Source organism: Mastigoproctus giganteus, chromosome 7 (genome assembly GCF_048544385.1).
Source record: "Mastigoproctus giganteus isolate SK-2022 chromosome 7, ASM4854438v1, whole genome shotgun sequence".
In the NCBI taxonomy this organism is placed as follows: Eukaryota; Metazoa; Arthropoda; class Arachnida; order Uropygi; family Thelyphonidae; genus Mastigoproctus; species Mastigoproctus giganteus.
Window position 1 is genome coordinate 32,416,605 of NC_143581.1, and position 15,162 is coordinate 32,431,766.

At 34.1% G+C, this 15,162-nt stretch overlaps 1 protein-coding gene across 2 annotated transcripts in view; it reads right to left on the minus strand.

Moving 5' to 3' along the window:
- Nucleotides 1-15,162, minus strand: part of LOC150082796 (FH1/FH2 domain-containing protein 3-like) — a 763,267-nt gene that overhangs the window by 215,143 nt on the left and 532,962 nt on the right. The window lies entirely within an intron of this gene.

Here is a 15,162-nt window from a genome sequence, read left to right on the forward strand (position 1 = left end):
GACCTAAACTTTATACTAATGTGTGTTTTGTATTAATGATAGCATAAGAATAATAATCAGTTTTGCAAAAACAATAATAATGGGTATATTCTGAATAAATTGAACATTTTTTTTTGTATCTCTATTCAAAAATTTTTAGTGAAGTGCAATTTCAAAATAAAGTGGCTCACTACATTTTGTTTTCAGATGTACCATGGATTAACTCATGTTTCCTGAGAGAAAAAAAAAAAGGAAAGCACAGCTAAATTAGAGCAAAGTTCAGTCCCAGTCAAACCTCAAATTAAATATATATATATATATATTTTGTCTCAGTTACTGCCAACCCTTTCACTTTTTAACCTTGATAGTACAGGTTGTTCACAACAATCCAAATTTACAGACATATATAACACTGCCATAAGGGAACTATCAATGAAGTCCCGCCTCCTTTCTATGGTTAAATACAAATGACATTACTCTTGAGTTTGCCATTCCTCATTATAATTAGCAATTATAAGATTATGGATGCTAATAATTATTCAAGTCCTTAATGTGCTTGTAGCAACTGACAATCCTCTCAGCTGCTAAAAAACTTTCCCAAGATATAACTCACTCAGAAGAGGCTTTAATTCTAGGTAGATGCATTTTACATTATTATATTGACATTGTAATCATATCAAAGTGGTTGGAGCACAGGAAGAACTTATGGCTGCAAGAAGAAATCTCTGTCTCACATGAAAATTAAAAGATGAACAGCAATTTTTTTTTTCTGCTATTATGATACAGAGTTAAAATACAACAAAATTATATGCGTGGAGGGTAAAATTAAAATGATATACAGTCGAACTTGGTTATAACGAGCATCAAGGGACCAACAAAATTTCCTTGTTGTAACCATTACTCAATATATCAGTGATGAGTTAAATCTACTCCTATTTTTTTAATTCTCAATAACATGATAAAAAGATAGAATTCAAAAAACAAAAGAAATATTAGAGAGAAAAAAATAATATTAATTATACAGTAAACCTTTGCTAATCCAGTTACAGTTAATCTGGACCGATATATAAAAAATTCTGTTCACAGCTGAGTACTTTGAAAGACACACGGAATTGGAAGACAGATGAGTAACTTTGACTGTGTGCTGATTTTTGACTGCACAGAGAGGCGAAACATATATTGTCTTGCGTGTTGTTCGGTATCATTGTTGACTCTGAGTCAGACGGATGTTATTGCTTATATTGCTTCATTTGCATACTCTTTATACGTATATACATATGTGTAGCAGTTAACATATTTTATATAATTGTGGGTTCAAAAAATTAAAAAGTGAAATAAAAAGAAAATACATTACTTTAACTATCATTAACAAGCTCAAAGTGACAGAACAACTTGAAAATGGTGTTCCTGGGGGGGAATTGAAAAATTTGGTATTAGCCAACAGGCTGTGTCAGATATTAAAAAAAACAAACAGAATCTATAAAGACATTTGCTTTAAAATTCGATGTGGGGAGTGATAAAAACAGTGTATCAAATAGACAGCATTAAAAAAGCCAAAAGAAGTGTTGCTGGATTTAAGTGGTATTCACAGCAACAATAAAGTGGTGTTGCTGTGAATAAATGTATAAAAGTATACATTTATTCACAGCTAATAAATGTATAAAAGTATAAAAGATATAATAAATATATAAAAAAGATATAAAAAAGTATAATAAATGTATAAAAGAATAATACATTTATCCATCTATCAACAGATTAATGTATTGTCGTTTTATAGTTTTTAAATGAAGGCTCTGTAGTGATTTTTTTATTTATTTTCATCAGCACTACCTATATCATTAAATTTTCCATTTATTTGTGTTCTAAGTTTTTTTTGTCTTTTATGGCTATCTTTTGCTTCACTGATCTGGACTATCATTTAATCCAGATGACCTCTCCCTCAAATTAATCCGGATTAGCAGATTAATATGCTTTTATAAACTACAATACATTTAATATTAAACACGATTTATCTGTCTGTAATTTTAAAACCATACATTTAATACTAAACATAATTTATTTCTCCGTACTTAAAAAGAATACTAATTAATAATAAACACAATTTCCTGTTTCGTTGGCATTGTAGATGTCTTTGTCACTGGAATCTCCTGATTTCTGCCCAAACACGGTCAATCCTCAATCCATTCATTTGCCATTATTGGATCTGCAGATCAAGATTCTCCACTAATTTTTGCATAAATGATGTTATGTCAGTTTTTAAATCGATCCAGCCAAGGGTTGTTACATGAAAAATCGTCGCATCCAAATTGTTTAGCAGATTTTTCTGCTTGAGCCTTCAAGATCAGCTCGTCTATTGAAAATTCAACACTTTGCGTAGTGAACCATTGAAGCAATGCTTCATCAACATTTGTAACCTTGCACTTTCTAAATTTTTTTTTTTTTTTCTCGATTATGTTATTTTCCAGTCCGATATGTAAACATGTTTATTCTTCCACAATGTCATTACTGTTGAAGAGGACAAAGAAAACTGTTTACACATTTCAACATTTTTTGCACCACGTTCTAACTCACGAATAATTTCAACTTTTTTGCAAGTCGAGAGAAAGACACTCTTTTGTTAGTTGACACGTTTACAAAGGAAGGATTCGTTTCTAACTTATTTTACGTTAAAATGACAGTAAAGTGCTCTGCATACAAATAAATATCATTTCTAAATTTCTTAGAAGTCCTGAAATAAATTTACGGTTTAGTGAATACAAGACAAACTGTAAATAGAGTAATACGACCATAGAAATTACAAGCAGAACGCCAATGCACTATTATATAGCCCCCATCACTGAAAGGACAAGGTTAGGTCATAAACCAGCCGTTAATCTGATGCGGGTGGTCATAAAAGCTAAGTCACCCCTTTCATTTATGTCTATTCCAAGAATTGAGTTTTTTCGACTACCCGAGCAATTAAGAATGTTTGCATAGTTACCAAAATTTGTATATTACCAGAATTTGTACAGTATTATCTGTGTAGTACGATTTTTATAACAGTGAGCTATTGTATGGGAATATGCATAAAATAAAATCATTATGGCTTTTTGCTCATTACAGCCATGATCGTTATAATGAAGTTCAACTGTATGTGAAAAAAATAAAAAACTGTTTAACATGCTCAAAAGCCAATACCATATATGAGAAAATAAAGTAAGTGGTTGGAATGAAATGATAAAAATTACATAAGATTGGCAAATTCCTTCTTTGAATAATTATTGGTAGTTATCAAATTTTTTTATTAATTTTATTTTAACATCAGATTTGACATGTTTCTTGTAAATCAGTAAAATTTTCTTTATAACAAGATTCAGAATACAGTCCTTAAGGTGTTGCAGACATTCTCACAGATATGACAAGCTATGCTTGTTACCTGGGAGTCTAAAACACTAATGGAACTGATATTCGTGTGACACTCAAGTCAAGTGGACCTAATTTCAGCAAAGTCCAGTCAATCTGTGACAGCCAAATCTTCTGCTTTCACCTTCACAATGGTGGGACTGTTAGTAACCCTGGGTATAACCCCCATGTGCAAGTCCTGAAATATGGCACCTAGCACATTGTGGGTGACCACCTAGGTGCAAACTAACACAAGCAGGAGTCAAGGTGTGGTGCCCACAACACATGGGGGGAATGCTGCCCCTCTGTGTTACCAGGCAATACTGAGTGGTAGATGATTCTCATCAACTGGTGCAATACTACAACTTTGCTTATTGGAGGCTTGAAGCGGTGGAAGACATGTTTAGTCTCCCCCATCTCTTCCATCATGCAGTATGACTGGTGTCTTTTGAGATTATGATGGACATCATGGCGAGATCCAATTTACCTTACATTTTGAGGATACAGTTCTAAAACGGTGTTCATAGGCCAGCCGCTAGTTAGTACACTGAACTGAACCTATTGGTAACTTTCTAGGAGGCTTCCAGATCAGCTAGCGTGTAATCTTGCTGCCTCTACTCGGCCAGATAATGACTGGAGAGAGTCCAAGTAGTGTGTATGCAGGGGGCATTGTCGAGGCCATATTATGTCAAGGAGATGGGTATATTCTTACCAAGTGTATGCCATATCCAAAAATGTCATTACTTCATACAGCATGACCACTCCCCCCCCCCCCGGCTATGAGTGAAAAAAAAAAACAGCATAAGGGAAACTTGCTTCAGGGATTGAAGAAAGAAATAACTGACGTAAAGTAGTAGTAGTAGTTGGAGGAATTTTTTTTCACTGATTAACCCACTGCTTGTGACAGTTTTGGTTTTCAGAATTATATACTTTCTGAATCAATATTCCTAAACCTGATCATAAGTTGGAAACAATTAGTTATCTGTTTATTTTGAAGTATTGTTGGACAACACTGTGATGTGTGCATGTGCTGTCAGTCATTAGATGTAAATAAAAAAAAATTTTATCTACCAGATTCTAAAAATATTTCTTGACTAAATGTCTAAGAGCATGAAAGGGTTGGCTTATGCATGGTTACTGCACATACATCATTTCTACTACCCAGGTAGTATGAATGCATTGTTTAATTATATCTCATATTTGTGAATACCTTCACAACAAGTGGCCGAGGTATTGCACCGCTTTTATTTATATTTTAAATAATACTTCACCAGTGGAGAAGACTGTATTACTTATTCTCGGTGGATACCACCACCCAGACGGCACCGTTTCGAAGCTTGTTTGTTGGCTTACTCACCGATGATTAAGCCAACCCAGTTACTTCATAACTGTGTTGTCACTATTGCAACAACAGGGTAACTGCCTGCCTACCGATGAGCAAGCCAACAAGCTTCAAAACAGTGCCATCTGGGTGGTAGTGGTATCCACTGAGAATAAGTAACATTAGTCTTCTCCACTGGTGAAGCGTTACTTATTCAAAGCAGTGCAATACCTCAGCCACTTGTTGTGAAGGTATCCACAATATGAGATATAATTAAACAATGCATTCATACTAAATGTGCCGCCTCCGTAGCCAGGTGGGAAGGAGCAGCAGTGCGTAGCACACGCTTCTTGATTAGACCGGGGTTCGAGCCCGTCACCACCAAATACGGAGGATGCGGAAAGGTCAGGGAATGACCACCGCATATCCCAGAGCAATATGGCCTTAGTTGCTAATGCTCCTAAAAACCAAAATAACAATAACGTCATACTAAATGGGTAGTAGAAATGATGTACATGCAGTAACCATGCATAAACCAACTCTTTCATAATCTTAGACATTTAGTCAAGAAATATTTTTAGATCAAACTACGCATACCATCAAGCATCTCTCATATTGTAGAGTTATATTTCATAACTGGGTTGTCACCATTGCAACAACAGGGTACCTGCCCACCCACCGATGAGTAAGCCAACAAGCTTCGAAATGGTGCCGTTTGGGTGATGGTATCCGCTGAGAATAAGTAACATTAGTCTTCTCCACTGGTGAAGCATTACTTATTCAAAGCAGTGCAATACCTTGGCCACTCGTTGTGAAGGTATTCACAATATGAGATATAATTAAATGATGCATTCATACTACCGCAGTAGTAGAAATGATGTACATGCAGTAATCATTCATAAACCAACTCTTTCATCTACCAGATTAACAACAATGTCAATTTTAGTATTCCTCAATTATTGTGTTTCCTTTTAATCTGAATCATTAATTATTTTGTTAATGAAGAAGTTCGACCATAAACAAATAAAATAACAAATTTTCATTTAACCTAATGTATGAAGTTATTCAGATTATGAATTTAAAATTATCAGGAACTTTCTGTTCAGTCCTGGCAGTGTGCTATCATCACATGCTTTAGGAGCAGCTTGAATTGTTAATGCACATCTGCTTGCAGAAACAATTTGAGTGCTAATATCGAAGAATGCAGGAGGTTTGTTTTCAATTGTGAAAATTAAGCTTTTTTTTTTTAATGAAAACATCAAACACAAGAGGTATTAGAACCTATAGTACTTTGTACCGTGCTTGGGTTGGAGATGGAGAAGACGAAAGACGATATTTGTTGACATTAGACTTGAACTTCTGTATACTGTAATTTTCAGGAAATACATATGAAGGAAGGTTGTTCCAGAAAACAGCAGTTGAATGAATAAACAAAGAAGATGAAAAATTGATTCTGTGAGTTTGAAGTTGGACAGTAAATGGATGTTGGCTGGTTGCAGCACATGTTTGAACTGCTTTGAAAGAGAGAGCAGGAATTATAGAAGCCAATTCAGAAGAACAGTGCCCATGGAAGTATCTATAAAAGAGGCATACAGCAGAAACAGACCATCTATGAGACAGAGTGGAGATACTCTGTTAAAGATGAGCATTAATCTAACTGCCCTCTTTTGAATGGAATCTAGAAACCTGAGAGACATTTTTAACAATGCGACATTGTTAAAAATTCATTTGAAATGAATCCTGAATTAGTATTAGAAAATGATCCAAGGGAGCAAACTAATACACAGCATCATCCAAAAAAAAAAAAAAAAAAAAGTCCTCTAATACTTATTTCTCTAATTCTTCCTTAAATTTATTCAAACTACCCACTTCCAGAACACTAAATGGAAGTTTGTTCCAACAATCAATTATTCTCTGGGAGAAAGCACATTTTCACACATCTATTCTGCAGCTATCATTTTTCAATTTATGTCCCTTTATGTATGTTGTCTGTGAAAGAGTAAAGATACCATCAGCATATAGTAGTGCACTCAATCCATTTAAAACCATAAACACTTCAATCAGGTTTCCTTGCTGTGCCTTGTTTCCAAAACTGAAATCTTTCTTGATAAAAGTATCCTTTTGTGTCCTTGCCTAATCTTGTTGCTTTTCTCTGCACCTGTTCCAACAAATCCAGATCCTTCTTAAAATGAGGCTTCCAGACCTGGATGTGGTACTCGGGATGCAGTAACAATCACCTTATACAACAGGATAATCATCTCTTTGTTCCTGCTAGCAAATTCCTGTATATCACTGACAGAACCCTATGAGTTGTCCTAGCAACCTGTTTGCACTGATAGTAGTAGTAGTCGAATGCGATGACACTACTACTAGTAGTAGTAGTAGTAGTGGCATGTGATGCAAGAAAGCAAGTGTATAAGCTTATGCAGCATCAGTCAAAAAAAAAAAAAATCACACCATTCCCTCCAAATGCCTGTCAGTTCCTCCTTAAATTTATTCAACCTATCAACTTCCACAACGACAGATGGAAGCTTGTTCCAGCAATTAACCACCCTCTAGCTAAAGGCAAATTTCCGCACATCACATCTATTCTACATCTGTATTTTCTTAATTTGAATTTATGCCCCCTTAGGTTCATAATCTGAACAAGTGGAAGGATCCCATCAGATTTCAGCGTGCTCAACCCATTCAAGGCCTTATACACCTCAATCAGATCACCGTGCAGGTGCCTAGTCTCCAGCCACTGCAATTTGCAGAACTTAAGCCTCTCTTGGTAAGAGGATCCCTTCATTCCCCTCACCAATCTTGTTGCCCTTCTCTGTACACACTCAAGCAAATCGACATCCTTCCTAAAATGAGGCCTCCAGACGTGTATGCAGTACTCAAGGCGTGGCCTGACCATTGCCTTATACAGAGGGACAATCACCTCCTTTTCCCTGCTAGCAAAATTCATATATATCATTGACAAAACTCCATGACCTGCCCGAGCAGCCCGTCTGCATTGCTCAGAAAACTTCATATCTGACTGCCCAATTACTCCCAGGTCTTTTTCCTTTTCTACCACCTTAAGTGTAGTACCACACAGTTGGTACTTTTCTCTCGGGTTACTTCTACCCATACGCAGTACTTTGCATTTGTCAAGGTTAAACTTTGATCAGATGTTCTTTGATCATCTGACATGATGATCAAAGAACATCATGTCAGACTGCACAATTATCCACTGTCTCTTTTGTTCTCTACCACCGTAAGTGTGGTACCTCACAACTGGTTGTTATTCTGCATTATTGCTGCCCATATGCAGTACCTTTCATTTATCAATGTTCAACCTCAACTGCTACTTCTCAGACCATCTGTGCAATTTTTCTAGATCTTGTTGCAGCAGTATCCTTTGATTTCTTTCTTCAAACACTTTTCCAAATTGTATCATATCATCTACAAATTTAGGCAATAAGCTTGATATGCCTTCATTGTTAATAAATATTGAAAACAGTAAGGGGCCAAGCACTGAACCCAGTGAAACACCACTAATCACATTAGTTCATGCAGAGTGATGCCCATTTATAACCAGCCCCATCTTCTGCCACTCAAACATCCCTTTATCCACAGCAGTAACTTTTCCCCTCCCCACCCAAAATTCCGCATTGTTCCAATTTTTACAGCAGTCTTTTATGTGAACAGCATCAAAAGCTTTGCTGAAATCTAAGTATATGACATCAGAATTATTATTATTATTACTTTTTTTTTTTTTTGCATACAGTTTCTTTGATATTGCACCATGGTGGCTAATCAGACTGGTCAGACAAGATCTCAACTTGACAAATCCATGCTGTGATTTCTGTATAACCACATTCCTGTCAAGATGATTGTGCAATACTTCTTCAACCACTGACTCCATTAATTTTCCAGGACAGTAAATGGATGTTGGCTGCCAGGAACAAAAAAGTTCTATTGGGACCTGCCCTGAATCTAAGGATGCTCTGCTCTCATAAATATGGTCAAAGATTCACTTAGCTCTCTTGCTGTTTCTTTTATTATAATTGGATAGATTCCATCTGCACCAAGTTATTTATTTACTTTCAGCTTCAATAAATTCTCTTTCATTTTCTTCTCAGTTATCACAAAATGATTTAGCTCCCTGTTACAACTTGGTATGCATCTGGTATTCTCATCCCTAAAAATTTCTTTGTGCTTGCATTTTGATCCAAAATATTTATTTAGTTTGTCATCAATATGAACAGGATCATCAACAGTAATGCCATTCCTACCCAATGGGTCAATATGATTCATCCCTTTCCTTCTAGTGTTAACATAAGAATTCTTTCTTTACATTTTTAGCCAAAGCTTTCTCATAATTTGCCATAGTGTGCCTAAATCCCCTTAGTGGCTTGATGGAAGATTAGTTTGTACTTGCTGTAGGTTTCTTTGTGTCTCCTGATAATTTATAATCAATCAATGCTTGTTTCTAATTTGCTACCAGTCTCATCAGTTCATCTGACATTAATTTAAGTCTAAACCTTGCACAATATCTCTTAGTCAGTATAAAAAGCAGCTTCTATGATTACTTCACTGAACACTTCTCAATTCAGAATTTGCATTTGGTAATGTCATCAGTTGTTTACACTGAAATGAATTATAAAAGAGTCTTAGGCCACTGTAGTTACTTTTATGAAAGCAATATCCTTTCCCTTTACCTTGATAATAGTTATCTTTTAGTAAATCCCACATCAATAAATTATGATCACTGCCACCTAGTGGTTCCCTTATCTGGAGATTTTTAATGCATGAAGGGTCACTGCTGATAATCAGATCAAAAGTATTGCTTTTTCTTAATGCCTCTCTAACTGGATGACTGTAGAAAACAGTCATCCAGTAAATCTAGAAATACTCTGCTATTGTGTGAGCCACCTACCCACAAATTCAAGACAATAATTGGAAAGTTAAAATTGGCCATTAGACATTCTGATGATAGTTGTTCTTCATGCTTATCACAGTCATTTGGCCTATAACATATTCATACCCTAATTTTTATTTTCCCAGTATCTATGTCACACCAAGCTGATTGAATATTGCACTATCCACCAATATCAACTGGGTGCACTGCTTTAGAATTTATGTGCTTATTAACCAAGAGCATAACTCCACTTTTCCTCCTTGCTCGCCTGTCCGTTCTTTCTGTGCACATTGTATTCATGAAATTCATATTCCGCATCTCTTATGTCTGAGTGGCACCATGTTTCCAACATTTCTACAATGTTTACATTTGATGACGTAACCAGTGTAACAAGTTCATCAAATTTGTTTACTATACTTCTAATATTGGTGAACAAGCAAGTATACGTGTATCTGTTTTTGCTCTCAGTAACCCTGACACAGCCCATGTATTTGCTTGTCCCATGAATACCCCCAGCAGGCCTTGCAATCCCCACCATTTTGCTTTCCAAGTTGTTGTATGTTCCAGAAGAAGCAGAGCAAGTATCACTTGCACTTCAGCTACTAGTAATCTATTGATCTGTATATATATCCCCAAGATAGCAATTTTCTGATCCACCTGGCACTGCCTCTATAGCATCTGCAAATATTCTTGCATTCCTTCTATTTAAGTTTTTCCCATCCCTATAAAAACAGTCTGTCCTGTTAACAAGCACAGACCATGATGAGAAAAATTCTGCCCCACAAGCCTTGCAGTCTCAACAGGGCCAAATTTATTGACAAGGCTCTCATCGTGTACTCCCTCCTATCATGTCTGGAAAGAATTACAGAAACTCTCAAATTTAATCCTAACTCACAGCTTTTTCTCAATATTGCTGTGTACTTATTATTATTATTATTATTATTATTATTAGCCATATGGTGCAAGGAAGCCTGAGGCTTATGCTGCACTGGCCAAAAAAAAAAAAATTCCCGAGTTACCCTGAGAGAGAGAGAGAGAGAGAGAGAGAGAGAGAGAGAGAGAGAGAGAGAGAATCACCAAGAAAGAAAAGAATGATGATATCCAGATAAATCTTCAGATCTCCTATCCTTAATGGCATTAGTATCAATGTGTAAAACAATATCACCTTTTCTTCCCTTAAGAGATGACAGCTGCTGTATAACATCATTAACTTTTGCCCCAAGAGACATACCCTGGTTCTATTTCTCTTATCTTTTTTTACACAATATATTCCGTTTCCTGAATAATTATTAGTCCAACATGTAGCTATCTAGGCAATGCAGACAGGCTGTTAGAACAGTTTATGGATGTTCCATCAATGATATATAGCAGGTGTGTCAAACTCATTTCTGTTGCGGGCCATTTTGTGTGATGGTTTGATTTTCGCGGGCCGCATAAAATTTTCTTAAATATTATATATTGATTCAGGATTCAGTAGCATAATCAGGATAATTAAAACTCATATGTAATTAACATTTAAATTTTTATTCAGATCTACAGAATACAAGTAATTTAGAATTTAGTATGTATAGTGAAGAAATGGGAGTAAAGTGGCTGTTGATGAACTGGTAACCAAAGGAGCGCAAGGCAGCCAAAGTAACACACCTCTATTAGTTACAATTTATTAGGAAACGTTTCAGAAATTGCTACAAAGGCTGAAGATGGATTTTGTAACAATAACAATTTCCGAAACGTTTCCTAATAAATTGTAACTAATAGAGGTGTGTTACTTTGGCTGCCTTGCGCTCCTTTGGTTTTAGTATATATAATTGTTATATTATTATTTTTATTTAAAAATTAAATATTCAATATATTTATGAAAATAATTAATTTGTTTTCCCAGAAACCTGCCAGCATTTATCCCCTACTAGTTTTTCAACATCAGGAGTCAAAGACTGGAAACATACAATTTTCAGTATGTCGGAAAGATGTTTATCTGTCAGTCTCGATCTATACGCCGTTTTATTTAATTTCATACGTGAAAATAATTGCTTGCATAAGTATGTACTCCCAAAGTAGCACATAATTTGCACAGCAAACTTTTTAATTTCCGGGTATTTTTCACCTAAGTAAGAATATATTTTTGGAATTCCTACTTCTCGACATTTGTCTTTCAAAAATGAATCATTCTGGAAATCAATTAATTCCAGTTGAATCAAAGCTTTTTCGATTTCAAATAAAAAAGGTCCAACAAAAAGATAAAACATCTTCTACCTCTTTAAAATCATTAAAACGCTTATCAAATTCGTTTTTGATTTCCTCAATTTTGTCACAATATTGTGAGAAAGAGCAATTTTGATTTTGTATTTTTAACTGCTCACAAGTAGGAAAATGGGTCAAAACATCTTTTTTTAAATGATTTTTAAACGTTAGTTTTTGTACAAAACTTGCTATTGCATCGTACATGTTCGTTATTAACTTATTTTTACCTTGAAATGAAATGTTAAGATTATTGAGGTGGCTTGTAATATCAATTAAAAATGCCAAAACCTTAATCCACAAAGGATTTTTTATAACTGATACATTTTCATTTTTCATTTCAAGAAAAACTGTTATTTCCTCCAAAAGCATATAAAATCTCTTTAAAACTTTGTGGCATTTGTAATATTAGTTTAAATGTAAAAGAAATTTAGATTAAGATTTCTCCATTTAAAAATATTTAAAAAAATAAAATGTAACTCATTTATTTTTAAAGAAATAAACTAAAAAGTTACAATGTTAAAGATAATAATTTCAATTTTCATTCATTTGAAATTACTATTTATATTTTTAGTTCTTTCTAATCAAGGCTCCATCGATCCAGCCTTTTTTTTAAATTATTATCAATTAAAATGATTATTTTTATATTTATTACAGAGGTTTTTTTAATCCTTATATTCTAGAATTATAAATAGGTACTTTTTAATTGTTTACGTTAACATTTTATTTTTGGGCATTGCAGGCCACAAAAATTTGTTGTGGCTCGCCAGTTTGACACCCATGATATATAGGAACTTTGTGAGGACAAAGAGTTAATTTTTTTTTTTTTTTTTTGGTAGTTGTTGGCACATCGGCTTCTGTGGCCATAGTGCACCTCCCAAAGTTTTTGCAGTACTTTGATCCAAGCCCGAGGCAGGATTCGAACCCATGACCTTGGGGTTGCCAGGCAGGCACTTTACCCACCTGGCTAGCCCGGTCGGCTAAGAGTTAATTAAATAGCATATAAAGCAATGGTTATGATTTATACAGTTTTGGAAACCTTGTTTTAAGTAAGAATATAAAGCTGCTGAAAAAGGTGCAGAGAAGAGCAATGATTTAAGTTGGGGACATATAAGAATATTCGTATCAAGAAAGATAGGAAGGAAGGATCTGTAAATCATAGCATCTGAAAGCTGGGAATGTGGTAACCTAATTGAATTGCTTAAAGCTTTAAAAGGCATGAGTAACTAATTTTGATGGCATTTTTACCCTTTTGTTAGATGACACGCATAATGGTACATAAATTTAAACTGAAAAGAGGCAGTTGTAGAATAGCTGTGTAGAAATCTGCTTTCATCAGAGATTAAGTGATAAACTTCCAGCTAGTGCTATGGAGGTAATTGGAATAAATCAAAAGCATTAGCTAAATTATTAGATTAAATGACTAAAACATTTTTAACAGTATAAGCTGGCTTCTTTACATCATTTTGCCAATACTGATAGTATAATCTAGAGAATGTGTGAAAAATAAATATATTTACAGTTAACTTATAATTTTCACTCAGAGTAAAAGAATGCAATCATACCACCTGATTGATTTTCAAATATAGGTATTGAATATATATTCAACATTCTAGTTACAAGTGTTTGGTTTTTGCAGATTCATATATCCTGATTACAGACTGAAGATTTGTGAGAGGATGTATGAATGCTGATTCTACTGATATAGGAGAAACACCATTCATAAAAATCTGTTCATTTGCAGATTTGCCAATTTTCAGTCACAATGTTACAAGGAAACTGCACATCAGATATATATGAAAGAGTGACCACCTAATAAGAATAACCCTAAGCATCTTGTCTAAACATATTTGTAATATGCTAATTTATAGTATGAATAACAAAATAATAATTCTTCTGCTATCCACAATAATGCTCTACAGGTGTAATAATATACCATTTTACAGAAAATATAAGGACTTTAGTAACTCTTAAAAATTTATTTTAAGTTGTTTTCTAATCAAGCATTAATGCTTGATTACTAAGAATTGAAAAAAAATTAATGAAGCATTAATCACAAATAATGCCGTTTGAAAATGAAACAATTTACTTGGCTAAGCAAAAATCACTATTTTATCTTATCATCAAGTGCCATATGAACCTTAAAATAAAAATATAGGATTTAGCAGGGGGGGGGGGGTTTAAATCAGTGGTTGCCCAATGAACATTTTAGAAATTATGGGGTGTTTCATTTGTCACACCAATAACAGGAGCACTACATAGAACTTGACAGGGATCTCATCAGACTTGCTCATTTAAAATAAGTATAATTATGTAATATAAAACTTATTTCATTGTTTAATCATATTATATTTACACATTATATCACAAAAACTTTTATATTTCCTTATCTTCCAATGATTCTTCTGCAATTATGAGTATATATTAATTAAATATATTAATTAAATCTGTAATATCTATGAATCTCTTGTGACCAATACAAGAGATTCATAGATATAGTTTAAAATCTTACATCATGAACACACTATCAATATACTTGTAAATATAAAGTAAACATTTTTTGAGCCAATGTTTTATACAGGACAAATAATTTTGATTTCTATGAAGGGGGCATTAAAAAATATATTTGTGAGGTGAGGGAATACTGGGCCCAAAAAGGTCAGGAGACGCTGTTCTAAATGGTTAATATAACCACTGTAATAGATTTTTTAAAAGCTTTTTTTTTTTTTTTGCTCATATACAGTGACATGAAAAGGTTTAGCTTTTTTTTTTATTAGTATGTAACTATTTCATAATTATCATCTTTTAAAACTTATATATGCTTTATAAAAAACTTATATATACTTGGTTAAAAAACTAAAGAAAGAGTGGAAAAATACAAAAACAGAGAATAACTGTGGATTACATTTCACTTTTTTATTGGACAGTAGTTCAATAAAAAAGTGAAATGTACAGAGGGTACACTGTACACTAGTGTACAGTGCACCCTCTGTACATTTATATATATACTGCTTTATATGTATACTGCATTGTGGTCTCTTCACAGTTAACATAAAAAGTGTACAATAAACAAAAAGATAGATACTTAAATACAGTAAACCCTCGATTTAACGGACTAATAGGGGAGACGGGGGTGTCCGTTAATGCCGAAAGTCCGTTAAATCGAATGTAACCTGGGGGGGCATTTTTTATTGTTCTTAATGTAAAAAAGCTTTAATACAATATACAGTACTGTACAATATAAAATTATGTTGCAATTTGGCCTTTGATGGATATCAGAAACTGTTTTTTTACGGCGTAAATTTCACAAACACGTGCTACTGAGATGCCTTGTTCTAATTTCTGTGCCACA